At 35.9% G+C, this 13,371-nt stretch overlaps 1 long non-coding RNA gene across 1 annotated transcript; it reads right to left on the reverse strand.

The window, feature by feature from the left end:
- Nucleotides 1-1,188: 1,188 nt before the first annotated feature.
- Nucleotides 1,189-3,783, reverse strand: LOC148997196 (uncharacterized). Its single transcript, XR_016147068.1, has 3 exons — nucleotides 3,313-3,783; nucleotides 2,143-2,259; nucleotides 1,189-1,967 (listed from the first exon to the last, which is right to left on the reverse strand). It is a non-coding gene; the product is annotated as an uncharacterized LOC148997196 (long non-coding RNA).
- Nucleotides 3,784-13,371: the final 9,588 nt, after the last annotated feature.

Consider the following 13,371-nt stretch of genomic DNA (forward strand, 5'->3'; position numbering starts at 1 on the left):
GGAGTGTCTTTTTTTGAGTGAGTTGTAGGTTGTTGTTTTTTTTGTCATGGCATTTTGTGTAAGTTACAATTCCTTGTAATCAACTCCCCTGAACTATGAGTTTATCCCATGCTTCCAATGTCTGTTCTTAGACAAACTACCTGCTGACATCACAATCACTGCTCACGCGCCTGAGGAAGATGAGCCATCCCTGCCAAATCTTTCAGCTAATAATACTTTCCATGGTATATGTTTAACGTTTGTCTACAATTCATCTGTTAAGATAAATGTTTTTTAGATTTTTTTATCTTCAGTAAATTAAGTTTATGACTGCTTTTTTTAAAATACTGTCTAATCTCAATCTCTGTTACCTTAAATTATACGTTTATCTCTGTAAAGCGGCTTTGAAACAATCTACATTTTTAAAAGCACAAAATAAGAATGGAGATGACTTGACTGACTTACTATCCAAATTAGACTATAGCTAGAGCATCTGGCCCCAGGTGAAAAGGAAATATATTTAAATTGTACTTATTTTGATATACTTAATGTATTTTAAGTATACCGTATTAAATATGTATTAAATGTGCTAAATTGAAACAACTTCAAGTATATTAAGTGTACTTTAATATGTATTTAAGTTCAATTTTAAGGTAATAGTAATATATTTTATTATACTAAATTGTGCTAAAATGGAACCATTTTAAGTACATTTAATGTAATATAATAGCACTTATTTAAAGTGTATTTTAATACACTTTAAATAGACTTTAGAAATACAGCATTAGTATATTTTTAGCTTCACATTAATGCGTTCTGAGTATATTTTAAATATAATTTCAGCTTATTAATAATGTATTAGTAGAACACTATAGGACCCACTATTAACATATTAAAAATATATTTTTCCAAAAACCATTTAATATAAAAATAATATATTTTTATGTATTAAAAATACATTTAAACATTTGAATTCAACAAAACCCAGTAAAAAAATATTTCTACAAAACACACAAACACTCTCTGAAAGATAAACTTTAATGCACTACATCAGTAAAGCATTATGAAAACTAAACAAAATACATTAACATAAAATGCATTGATTTGCAGAGGTATTAAACAGAACAATAAATAAATAAACTAACTGAAAGGAGTAGTTCACTTTTGAAAAAACTTTTGGTGATAATTTACTCACCCCCATGTCTTCCAAGATGTCCATGTCTTTCTTTCTTCAGTCGAAAAGAAATTAAGGTTTTTGATGAAAACATTCCAGGATTTTTCTCCATATAATGGACTTCAATGGGAACCAAACGGTTCAAGGTCCAATGGCTAACAGTCAATTTGTCGTGAAAGCATGAGAATTGGCTCAATTGCGAGAGTCTCGTGCTGAATGCTTGAGAGTTGGCAGCCCTGACAAATCTTTTTTCGAGTCAATTCATTTATTTCGTTCGTTGAATGAACCTAATGACTCGGAAAAAGATTTGTTAATTTTGATGAACGAGTTCAAATAGGAAAATCATGAACATGCATAACAGAACAGAGCAAGGCGACCATTTGAGCTTATAAAACTTAAACTTTTTTTTTTTTTTTTTTTAAATGAGCGATCGTTTCGCTTGATAAGACCCTTATTCATCGTCTGGAATCGTTTAAAGCCCTTTGAACAGTTTGCACAGAAACTGTCTTTTGGACCTTGAACCGTTTGGTCCCCAATGAAGTCCATTATATGGAGAAAATCCTGGAATGTTTTCATCCAAAACCTTAATTTCTTTTCAACTGAAGAAAGAATGACATGGATATCTTGGCCTGGGGGTGAGTAAGTTATCAGCAAAAGTTTTTTTTTTTTTTAAGTGAACTAATCCTTTAAGTCAAACAAAGTGAAATACAATAGCAAAAAGTAAAGTTGCCAAGTCGTGAGTAAAAAGAGAAGTTCGTGACTTTTTCAGTCTGCCATAGACTCTTTTGGGGACATCAGAACCACCGAGAGAAATCTGGAAAGAATAAATAAAACAAGCATTAGTATAAACTTGTTCATTTATAATTCTAATAAAAAGCTGTCACTTTGTTACTTAATTCAGAACACTTACTGAAGTATTAGTGCACAAAAAGTCAGATATAATTATTATAACAAATAGGATTTTTCTTTATCATAAAGAATTTTCTAACCATTTCTGAGGTTTCAGGAAGACACAGCTCAGATGCCAGATCTTGGGCTTGAGCTGAATGAACCTCGTTTCATGGACTCCAGGGCCTCTTTGGGAGATGCTAATATCCCTGGAAGCTCTACAAGAAAAAAATAAAGTTGCATGTTATACAAAGTTAGGGCAGAACAAACAATAGTTTGTGTTCTTCATATATAATTTGTATTTTGTTTAAATGATTTAACGAACCATTACTGTAACTTCCACGCTATTATTAAAGTAATTATTCATTATTAATAAAGACAGAACATTCTATTGAAAGTTACAAGTTGGTGACAGCTGATAACGACTTGATTAAATGTAAAAAAGCTGAATACCACACATAAAATCATATAAATCAGTCCCTCGAGAAAAACACGATTATGCGATTGCATAATTCAATGCATAATCAGGCAAAATACATATTCATGCGGGGGACGCAATTTTTCAAATACGTGTTAATATATAATAGGTCACTTAACTAGCTGCTACATGACACACTATATTGACTGTTTTTGTTGTTTTTCACCAACAAAAAGTTACAAATCAAGAGGATCAACTACTACTTACTCCTCATCTACTCACAGGTTTAATAAAAAAATGTCTTTGCAATGTGCAAATTCCTTGGCTAGGCTAAATATTAAATATAAAATCTCTCATTTCATTATTTAACATCGTTTTAATTTCTCAGTGCAAGATATTTAATAATTGGTTTTGTGAAAGCTTATAGTTGGTGATTACAACTTAATTTATTTATCGAATTGACATGAAAACTGACAGCCTACTAATAATGAATTAGATTTTACTATGAATTAAATATCACAAATGTGTAAGTTTTATTAGAGCTTTAAATATATTATAATATTTAAAACACAAGACGTTACTTAGGGACAATCAAGCCTGTTGTGTAATCACCTAAATAACCTTTTTTTCTGCAAACACAGTGTGCAATGTTTTTATAGTTGTTTTATGTCACTGTCTAGATCTATAACATTAAGTTGATAGACGTCAATGGATAGACGATAACTCGCTTTAGTGTCAAATCAACAGAAACGCAGTAATCCACAGAACATCGACATCAACTTCTGAAAATATTTTCTAAACCCAAAGTGAGAATAAAGCCAATTATACTAATCACTTAAACTAATAAACTTACCACCAAGAAGTAAGATCTTTTCTGGCAGTATCTTGCTCTGTCCATGTCGTGGCGGCGCAGCTCTGCGTTGTCCTCTTCACTGCTAAATTGTTCGCGGGAGCTGACGACCTGGTAATCTGCTCGTGTGTTCTCTTAATATTAGATCGGTGCTATCCACATTCACTAGGTCCGAGTCAGTGAAATAAAAAAGCAAAATTTGGAAAATACATGATTTCTGTTGAAATATCCGAAGCTATAATGGAATACCACAGACAGTCAGTATCCGCTGTCCGCGCCCCGCCCAACATGTAAGTTCAAATAGCAGTGTGTGATTGGACAATTGCCGGCAAGCTTGTTTTGAAAAGATTGGCTCTGATTGGTCCAAATGAATGCAGCTGGAAATACTAACTAACTAATGGCCACAAAAAAAGAAACAACTCTGTTAATATAAACATAACATGCTTTATAAACAGGTTTTTTATTCATTTTGGCTGAACAAATGTAAGAGTCAAGCTTTAACAAATTTATTTTGTTTTTCTAGTATGTACACCTGATCTTTTATGTTGATGTGTGCAAGTACTGGTATTCAGTTTTGTGGAAAAGACTATTTGATTAATTAATGCAGAAGTATAGAAGTGCATTACTTGTAATTTTTAAACTTTATAAATATATATATATATATATATATATATATATATATATATATATAACGTTATTTATATATATATATATATATATATATATATATATATATGTCTCATTTGTTTTTCACAATATTTTTTTAAAGCAGGGCTGAAGCACATGCTACAGTATAACATAAATATTAAAAATATATTGCTCTAGTCCTATACAAGGTTAAATAAGTTATAAGGTTACAAATTGCTATACACACAAAGTAAACACAAAAATTACTTTAATTTAGCAACAAGTATGCTTTCTGTAAATACACTAAAATTTCACTAAAACTATGTTTGTTTTTAGCATATTTCTAAAAGTGTAATTAAGTGTATATTTATTAGCATTGCGTTTCTAGTAAAACATTTTTAAATACAATTAAAATATGTTTGTATTTAGCATATTTCTTAAAAAATGTAATTAAATACCAATGTACTTCTAGTACACTTTTTAGAAACATATTTAAAGCATGATTGTCATTAGCATATTTATTAAAAATATAATTAAGCATACATTTATTACCAATGTACTAATAATATACTTTTTTAGAAATACATTAAAAGTATGCTTTTCTATAGTGTATTTCTTAAAAGTGTATTTAAACATATATTTATTACCAATGTAGTTCTAATATACTTTTTAGAAATACATTTAAAGTATAATTATCATTAGCATATTTATTAAAAATATAATAAAGCATACATTTATTACCAATATATTACTAATATACTTTTTATAAATACATTAAAAGTATGCTTTTCTATAGTATATTTCTTAAAAGTGTAATTAAATATATATTTATTACCAATGTACTTCTAGTATACTTTTTAGAAATATACTAAAATGCAATAAAATACATTTTTAGTACACTTTAAATAAGCATGTTGTAAATACAAATGTATTATAAACACACTATTTGTATTTCAAATATATTTTTAATACATTTAATACAACGTCTTTTTCACCTGGGTACTCATGAATAGGCCAACCAATGTGTATTTTTTTCTAAATAAAATGAATATTTTGAACATTCAATGAATTGACAGATGCACTTCCACTTACGATTTACTTTAGCTATTTAATTTTATTTATTTTTCATTACAATTAATTCACTTTAAATAAAACAAAAATATAAAATTATAGGATTAACAGGAATTATAGTTGCTCAACACCACAGGAACAGTTTTTAAAAAAAGTCTAAACTCACAACTCCAGAGGTTCACGGAACGACAAGGTGCGCTGTCATGACAACAATAAAAAAGTTGACAACAGCCTAGTCAGCAGGTCACGTGGGAGCGGCAACCAGTCTTGGGGAAGTTCATTTTCTACATGAACTAGTTCAAAGTTCAGTTCACCCATTTTAAAATGAACTAGTTCAGTTCAAAGTTTGCACAGAAATGTAAGATTTTCCCCATCTTCACCGACCTCGTTATAAAATCCATTTAAATTATCATATGACGCCTTTGTCGACGGCGGCCGCGGTGCGACACTGGTGGCTTGTGTTGCCAGATTGGGTGTTTTTTCGCTACATATTAAGCCCTGTTTACGGTCAGTTTTAGCCGGGTTTTCGCCTGGAAGGCTCTATAGAAATCTGGCACCCCATTGAACGAAGTTAAACTGCGAGAGCGTGCGTTCACAGACACCAGAATGAACGAGTTTACAGTAACGTTCATCAGGACAGGCAGTAAATACGTTCAGTTCACCCAAAATATGAGTTCATGAACGTGAACCTGTTCAGGCACAACGTTTGGCTGCCTGGGTCTCGAGGATATAGACTGACCGACTTTTCTTTTTTTTTTTTGAGCAATTTGCGGGACTCACGAATTGGGCTTCAAACCAAGGTTATTATAGTTTTGCATTTTTCATTAGTTTTTATTTTTATTTCGTTTTGAATTTTTGTTTTCAAATTCAGTTTAGTTTTAATTAGTTTTAAAAGTGGGTTTGCTAGTTTAGTTAAGTTTCTATTTTTTGAAAATGCTTAGTTTTAGTTTAGTTTTTATTAGTTTTAGTGTTAGTTTTAGTCTTTTTTTTGTAGTTTGGGTTATTTATCAGGGGCAAGGTTGAAAAAGGTCAGAAAAAGAATTGTGTAATAATAACTCAACAAAAACATCATACAATTTTAGAAATATCTATTCAACATTAAAACCAGTACATAAAATGAAGCCTACAATGTGAAAATCCTTTACCGTAACATTCTAGATATCTTCTATAAAAAAAATCCCACAGCTTTACAATTTCCACACCTTATACTAAATTTACCCTATACAACACTAATCTGGACTGAAGCAGCAAACAGTCAGTGTAAGAGTAAAATAATGACATAACATTATTTAATATTTGAATCACAGCTTATAGAGTTTTGACACCGACAACCAAGCAGCAAGGCTGCAACCAGGGTCTGAAAACTAGTGAGGTAATAATGGTTAATAATTACCTCACAATAATTAGTAATATAATAATGGTTAGGCTATTGGACCCACATTTCCCCATGGACATGAAGGGATTTTTTAAAGGAATTTACCATATATATATATATATATATATATATATATATATATATATATATTATATTAACTATTAAATGGCACTTTCTGGAGAGTTTTGTGCAAAGAAACAGAATAAAAGTAGGTCTAAATAAATTGCTAGTTGAATAGATTGCTAGTTGAGAAACACTACTTTAATTATTGCATTTATGATGACTATGTGAAACGTTAACAAAGCATGAGCTGTCTTCCAGCTGGCCAGTAAGGTTATTTTGGCAAATTTTATTCTGTAACATACAGATCTGTATTATGCTATTGTTTTTACAGATAATCACAATGATCATTGCGTTTGGTGTGGTTGCCTTATGCAATTGCAGTTTGTCTATAAGCTTTTTTTATTAACGCAGACAGTAAAATGTTGCCAGATATTGCTACGAAAAACAAACAAATAATATAATAACAATTCGAAATTACTTCAAAGCTTGTGTTTTGGAAATAAGATTAATATATCACTAACATGCAACTTTCCACTATAATAACTTCCTAAAGTGTCACAAAAAAATCAGAAAAACAGGTCCAGAAGATTACCGCACCATTCGATTAGGTGGATCTGGCAACACAGAGGCTACACTAGCGCCCTCATTCACAATGCGTTCTCAAGCCCCCTTCACTGCGCTAGCTTCTCGCTGCAACATGAATTGCAAACACACAGGTGGTCTAAACATGGCTAATTAATCATTCGAGCCTGTTCTCATCCCAAAGCGCCATATAGGACGCTTTTGCAAAAGCGTAAATATCCAACGCACATGGCACCCTTTAACGTGAAATGGGACGCAGATATATTTGGGCAGAAGGCGCCCCCTAGTGGTCTAACCCTTACCCTACACCTTACCTAAACTTAACCATAACCGAAGCGTCTCATTAGACGTTAAAGGGTGCCATGTGCGTTGGATATTTACGCTTTTGCAAAAGCGTCCTATATGGCGCTTTGGGATGAGAACGCGTTGATCATTCACATAATCATTCAATCATGCCATTCCATTTTTGAATGTAAAAAAAAATGGCCGAGTTCCGGACTGGTTAGCCACGGCCATGCCCACTGCCCAGCAGCATTTTACCTCAAAATTGCAACTAAGTCAGTAACTTTCTAACGAAGGCTTAATCGCTTCTCGGGTTGACATTAACACACTTACAGAATTGTATTAAGAATTTAACATATTTTTACACCACCTTTTAATGTGTGATTGTGTAAAATGTTCATCATGAGATACCAACCTTTCGCGAACTTGCTTTTAACATTGATCGAACCCTCGTTTTCCTATTGGAATCCAGAGGAAGCTTATGCAGCGACTGTCTTGCACAGCACAATATTCTGTATTGCTCGGTAGCTCGATCCAGTGTCATCACGAGGTAAGCATGTACATGTATGTTACTTAGCTATGCGTGTAATGGGTGAATCGGTGGGCGGGGCTAAACCGGCCGTGTTGAAGTAGGCGTTGATCTTCTTCTGCGGGGGTGGTGTTTTATCCTCTTTGTCGTCATAGTTCCCCACTTTTAAAAACGAGTCGTTTTCAGAGGCTGGTGTCAATAAAAGCTTTTATTGGACTAACAAGGACGTTTTCAGTTCTGAAACTAACAGGATATTATTATAATATGATGACCTCTTAGATGTCAAAAGCTCAAGGAAAATTTGATTTCTCAGTTCATCACCCCTTTAAAATGACTTTCATTCATTACCAGAAAATATATAAAGCACCTTGCATTACTATTGTGTATGAGATGTGCTAGAAATAAATACCTTGCCATTCGATTAGCCTGCCTGCTTGTCCATCCAGGTGCTGAGCATTGTTTTCTTGGATTACCCTTTTTGCCTTGGACCCTCGTCTGTTTTGTTTGCCTGGCCCAGACAATGGATGCTGACCAAAATGTGCTACAAAAACAAATCATGAGAAGCATTAACCATTGTGGTGACATGTTCTATGATATTACCCTAATTGCCCATACTTGACACAAACTACTTGCACAAAAAGTGTAAATAGATGCTTACCAAGGACACGCTGTAAACACAGATTGAGTAGCACAAATAAATCTGAGTTAAATACAGACATTTTAGCACAGCAGAGACAGTGACGACAAAGGCCTGGGATTCAACGGTGCCAACCTCAACTTTAGTCTGCATTATCAACTCCCTGAACAAGATGCAGAAAATTGAATGCAAACAAAGTTGAAAACAGGTAAACTGCTCCCAGATTTTCACCACTGCAAAATTGTAGGTCAGCTAACCTGATGAGGTCTCATTCACTCTATGAACATGATAAAGCCAAATAAGTGTTGGATTATGAAAGGACACATACTCAGCTTTATTTTGAAGTAAAATACATGACACCATCTCATGAATTGGCTGAATAAAAGACATTTTGGTGTGAGAAACATGAAATTACCGGCAGAAAATAACATACACTGCACAGTTTGAGGCGGTCTCTTCACTTCTCTGACCAATTACAGCTTAATGATTATCAGCACTGAGAAGTACAGAACTCACTGTTTAATTTGATGCAAAAAAAAGAAAGAAAGAAAGAAAGCTTGAGATTTGAGTTAAATACAGACATTTTAGCACAGCAGAGAAAGTGAGGACACACTGCATGTTGTTTGCACACTTTATTAACTTGAAACTGTTTTCACAAGAAAAACACACTCATCACATGGTCAAACACACGTCACACAGTATTAACAATATAAAAGAATTTATATACACTGCATGTTGTTTGCACATTTTATTAACAAATATCCCCGACTAAGCAAGCCAAAAGGCGACAGTGGCAAGGAACCAAAACTCCATCAGATTGGATGGAGAATAAAAACTTGAGAGAACCCAGGCTCAGTCTGGCTTACATACATATTGTTTTAATAGAAGCTTTACAGTAAGTGTATATCAGGAAAGTTAAAAGGGGAAAAAAAAATACATTTAGTTAATCATGTAATAGTAAGGGCATAACATATCGCCAGCATTGAGTCGTCTCTTCACAGGCGTTGGTCTTCTCATCACAGGCGTTGGGGCATCTGAAGTCTCTGTGAGAGGCTGGATACAAACTGGAGCTGACGAACCCCTATTGTCCCGAGATAACAGCAGAAAGGCAGAGGGGAAATAATTAGCATAGCTGATGTTCATAATATTAATGCATTTGATCTGATTCAGCAGTAGTATAAAAGGTGAGCAATATGTGAATGATTGGTTAAAGAGATGCGTAACTTTATGGAAATGGTTCTCCCGTTCTGGCTCGTTCTCAGCATCCCTCAAGGAGCTCTGAGGAGCCGACGATGGAAGGAGACACTGTCCTGGGATGCCCGGGTAGAGTGCATGGCGCCCTATTCAAAATCCTGCTGTGGTAAACCAAAAAAAAAAAAAGAGGTTATTTACTAATGTACAGTGAGCATAAATTCATGTACAATACTGTACAAAGTATTTACAATACACTTACAATAAGTACTTTACTCTACTTACAATACAGTCTGTCCGGGTTGTCAGAGATCCAACCACTCCAGCTCCAGGACGTAGATCAAGGTCAATTATTTCATTGGTCACACTGAGGCTCCATTTACACGAAACTACAATGTTTAGACGCTATTGAGGCTCCATTTACATGAACATCAAGTCCATACGCAAGCTCCCAATTTTGTCAAATCATCTATAGTTCATTCGCGAGCTCACAGTTGACAAATAAAACATTGATAGTTCATACACAGTTCCCAGTCTTGTGTCATAAAATGTGACACAAATACACTGCATGTTGTTTACACATTTTAATAACTTTTTTTGTTTTCACAAGGAACACACTGACATTTAAATATATATGCACAGACTCATCACCAGTGTTGCCAAGTTCGCTTATTTTAAGCGACTTTGGGCTTGTTTTTCTGTAAAGTCGCTTACAAAGTCGCGGGTCGCGTTTTTTTGGGCTTTTTTCTAAAGTGTAATTGCTTATTTGGGCTTGTTCCCAGCTTGTTGCCAAGCAGATATTTCTAAACGTAGGAGTTTGTCTTGCCTGTTCCCTCTCTCCCTTCCCCCATTCACAGAGTTTTTTTCCCACCCTTGGCAGTAATAATATTGACCCTTGGACCCAGTGGCAACGAGTCCTAGCCAATCAGAGGCAAAGCTGGGCAATCGGGGTTTTTTTTTTCAGGTTAGAAAAACGTCAGTGAGTGACATTTAAATAAAAATAACGTGCCAGTCGTGAGTGACTGATAGTGACTGAACCGTAGGTGAGTTTTTATATATTTATTATTTTTTGTAGATATTATAGAGATATTATAGTTTAACCCTTTAACTGTCACTCCCCCTTTTTTCGCAAAGACATGACGATCATATCATAATCATCAAACTATTTGATCTTGTTTTAAAGAAGACATTTGCCATATTTATTGTTGAAGTGAAGTATTATGAAACTATGAAAGTGAAACAGAAAAAAAGTTACAAGTTTGAGTTTATAAAAATGAACAATGTAAAAATATAATTATTCATATTTTATATAATATAAAATAGATTTTACTTTAAAATTGCAAGAAAATTTAAGTCAAAAATCTGAAGAAGTTGTGTTCCAAATTTTCGGTTGATATCTCAAAAATGAGTTTTCAGTAATATTGTATTTGGGCTCAGTACTAACACTGGATGGACAGCCAAGCTATAGGCTACCGTGTGCACAGCAAAAACTGTGCGCAGTTTACCAATCTGTCCACGTGGATGTAAATTGACAATCTTTATGCAGTTTAAAACCATCCATCCCCATGGATTGTAAAACCATGCACACAGTTTATTTTTCTCTTCCCGAAACCTAGAGGGGCTCTTTTCTTTATAAAAGCTCTAAAATAGCTCTTTTATGGTCTATGAGAAAAAGTCGTTTGTTTTGGGCTTGTTTTCACCGGCCTGGTTGCTTATTTGTCTCGCGAGATCTGGCAACACTGCTCATCACATGCTCAAAAACACGTCACACAGTTTTACAGTTAGGGATTAGAGCTTATTCTATTGTTTTGAATACAGATCAGTGCAAAATGTACACAACTTTAAAAAAAACCCATCACATAATGTAAATAAGTTGTCACAGAATAAGAATATGTGAATAACTCAATTTGGATAAAATTGTCAGATAGAACCTTATAATTCCAAGGGGACGAGTTGGGACTATTAAGCACCAAAACAAATCAAAGGGACGTGCATACCACATGTAGCTTAATAAGTTACTCACTGACATTCAACATATTTGTTGAAATCCCCAATTCCTGACCAGGATTCACCTGCTGAAAATTTCTAAGTCATGAACACCATCCCACTTGCAACGCATTTCACGGAGCCCCTGTAGGTTCCCCGTGGACAGTGTGACTTTATGCAAATTATTCTTCATTAATATCAGTAATGTACAGTAGTGTGTTGTATAGTGTCCCTTGAGTGTTGTAAAGTAGGTTAGAGCACAAATAACCACTTTATGAAATATGACCTTTTAATGCACTGTCCATGAGGAGCCTACAGGGTCTCTGTTGAGTAAGTTGCAGGTGGGCTCCGAACTTTAAACGGCTATAACTCGAGTACCCAGCCGACTTAGAGCTCCAAACTCCGGGTGTGGAGAGGCACCCATGGGTCCCTTATGACCCCAGAGTGTGGAGCCCAAAGTCAGCTTGGCTCTCGAGATACACCCAGTCAAAATCAGCATCCAACTTGTAGCTTATTAAGTTACTGACTGGACTTCACCACATAGTGTGAAATCCCCAAATCTTTAGAGGATCTGACCCGCTGAAAATGTCTAAGTCAGAAAGAGCATCCATCCTGTAACCTATTCGACAGAGCTCCTATAGGTTGTATGTGGACAGTTGAATATTATGCAAATTGTGCATAATTACTGGCTGTACTGTGCATCAGTGTGTTACATGGTGTCCCCTGTGTGGTGCACAGTAGTTTTGACAACATATATCCAACTGCAGTTATGAAATATGACCTTTTAATGCGATGTCCACAGACAGCCTACCGGCGCCCTGTCAAATAAGTTGCAGGTGGGCACCGAACTTTGAATGGCTATAACTCGGGGACCCAGCGGCCTAGCCACACCAAACTCGGGTCAAAGTAAGGTCCCGAGGGGCCCTCTCCAACGGGCCCCAGCCTGTGCGTCTAGCGCCCCCACCGTCTGAGATACGGGGCCCAACAGGAAAGGGTTCACTTCAGAAGGAAGGGTCCCAGAGCCTCGGGACTCTGGGGTCTGAGAGGACCCCTAGAGGGCCCTCATCCCTCCGAAGGACGATCCGCTGGAACTCGTCATTTCCGAGATATAGTCCGTTTTGTTCAAAAGTCCCTCGTGTATAAGTGGGTGTGTCTCAGGAGTTAAGCCGAGTTGGAGCTCCAAACTCCGGGCATTATGAGGGCCCGTGGGGCCCCTTCTACCCCCACCGTCGCCAGCTCCTGGGACCTTCCGTTCCCGAGATACGGCCACTTCCGGTCTAGCTTTCTCAGAAACCACGCCGACTTGGAGCGCCAAACTCCGGGCAAGGGAAGGTCCCCATAGGCCCCCCATGATCCCAGAGTATGGAGCCCAAAGTCGGCTTGGTTCCCGAGTAACGCCCGGTCAAAGATGGGACTTTGACCGGATGTATCTCGGAAGCCACGCCCAGTTGGAGCTCCAAACTCCGGCTGTGGAGAGGCACCCAGAGAGCGGTCAATTATTAATGCACTGTTTGAAGGGAAGGAGGAATCATCAAGCCCCACAACTAGCGAGGCCTCAGTCAGCAGCTCAATCTCGGGTGGAGGATAGAGGTCGACCGATTCATCGGATTTGCCGATTAATCGGCACCGATAGTTGATTGGTGGAACTATCGTTATCGGCAAAAATCCGCACCGATAGTTATTTCCTGGTTTCGTCCGTTGCTGGGGCGGCTGAGAAGT

Source organism: Pimephales promelas, chromosome 2 (genome assembly GCF_988280905.1).
Source record: "Pimephales promelas chromosome 2, fPimPro1.hap1.1, whole genome shotgun sequence".
Classification (NCBI taxonomy): domain Eukaryota; kingdom Metazoa; phylum Chordata; class Actinopteri; order Cypriniformes; family Leuciscidae; genus Pimephales; species Pimephales promelas.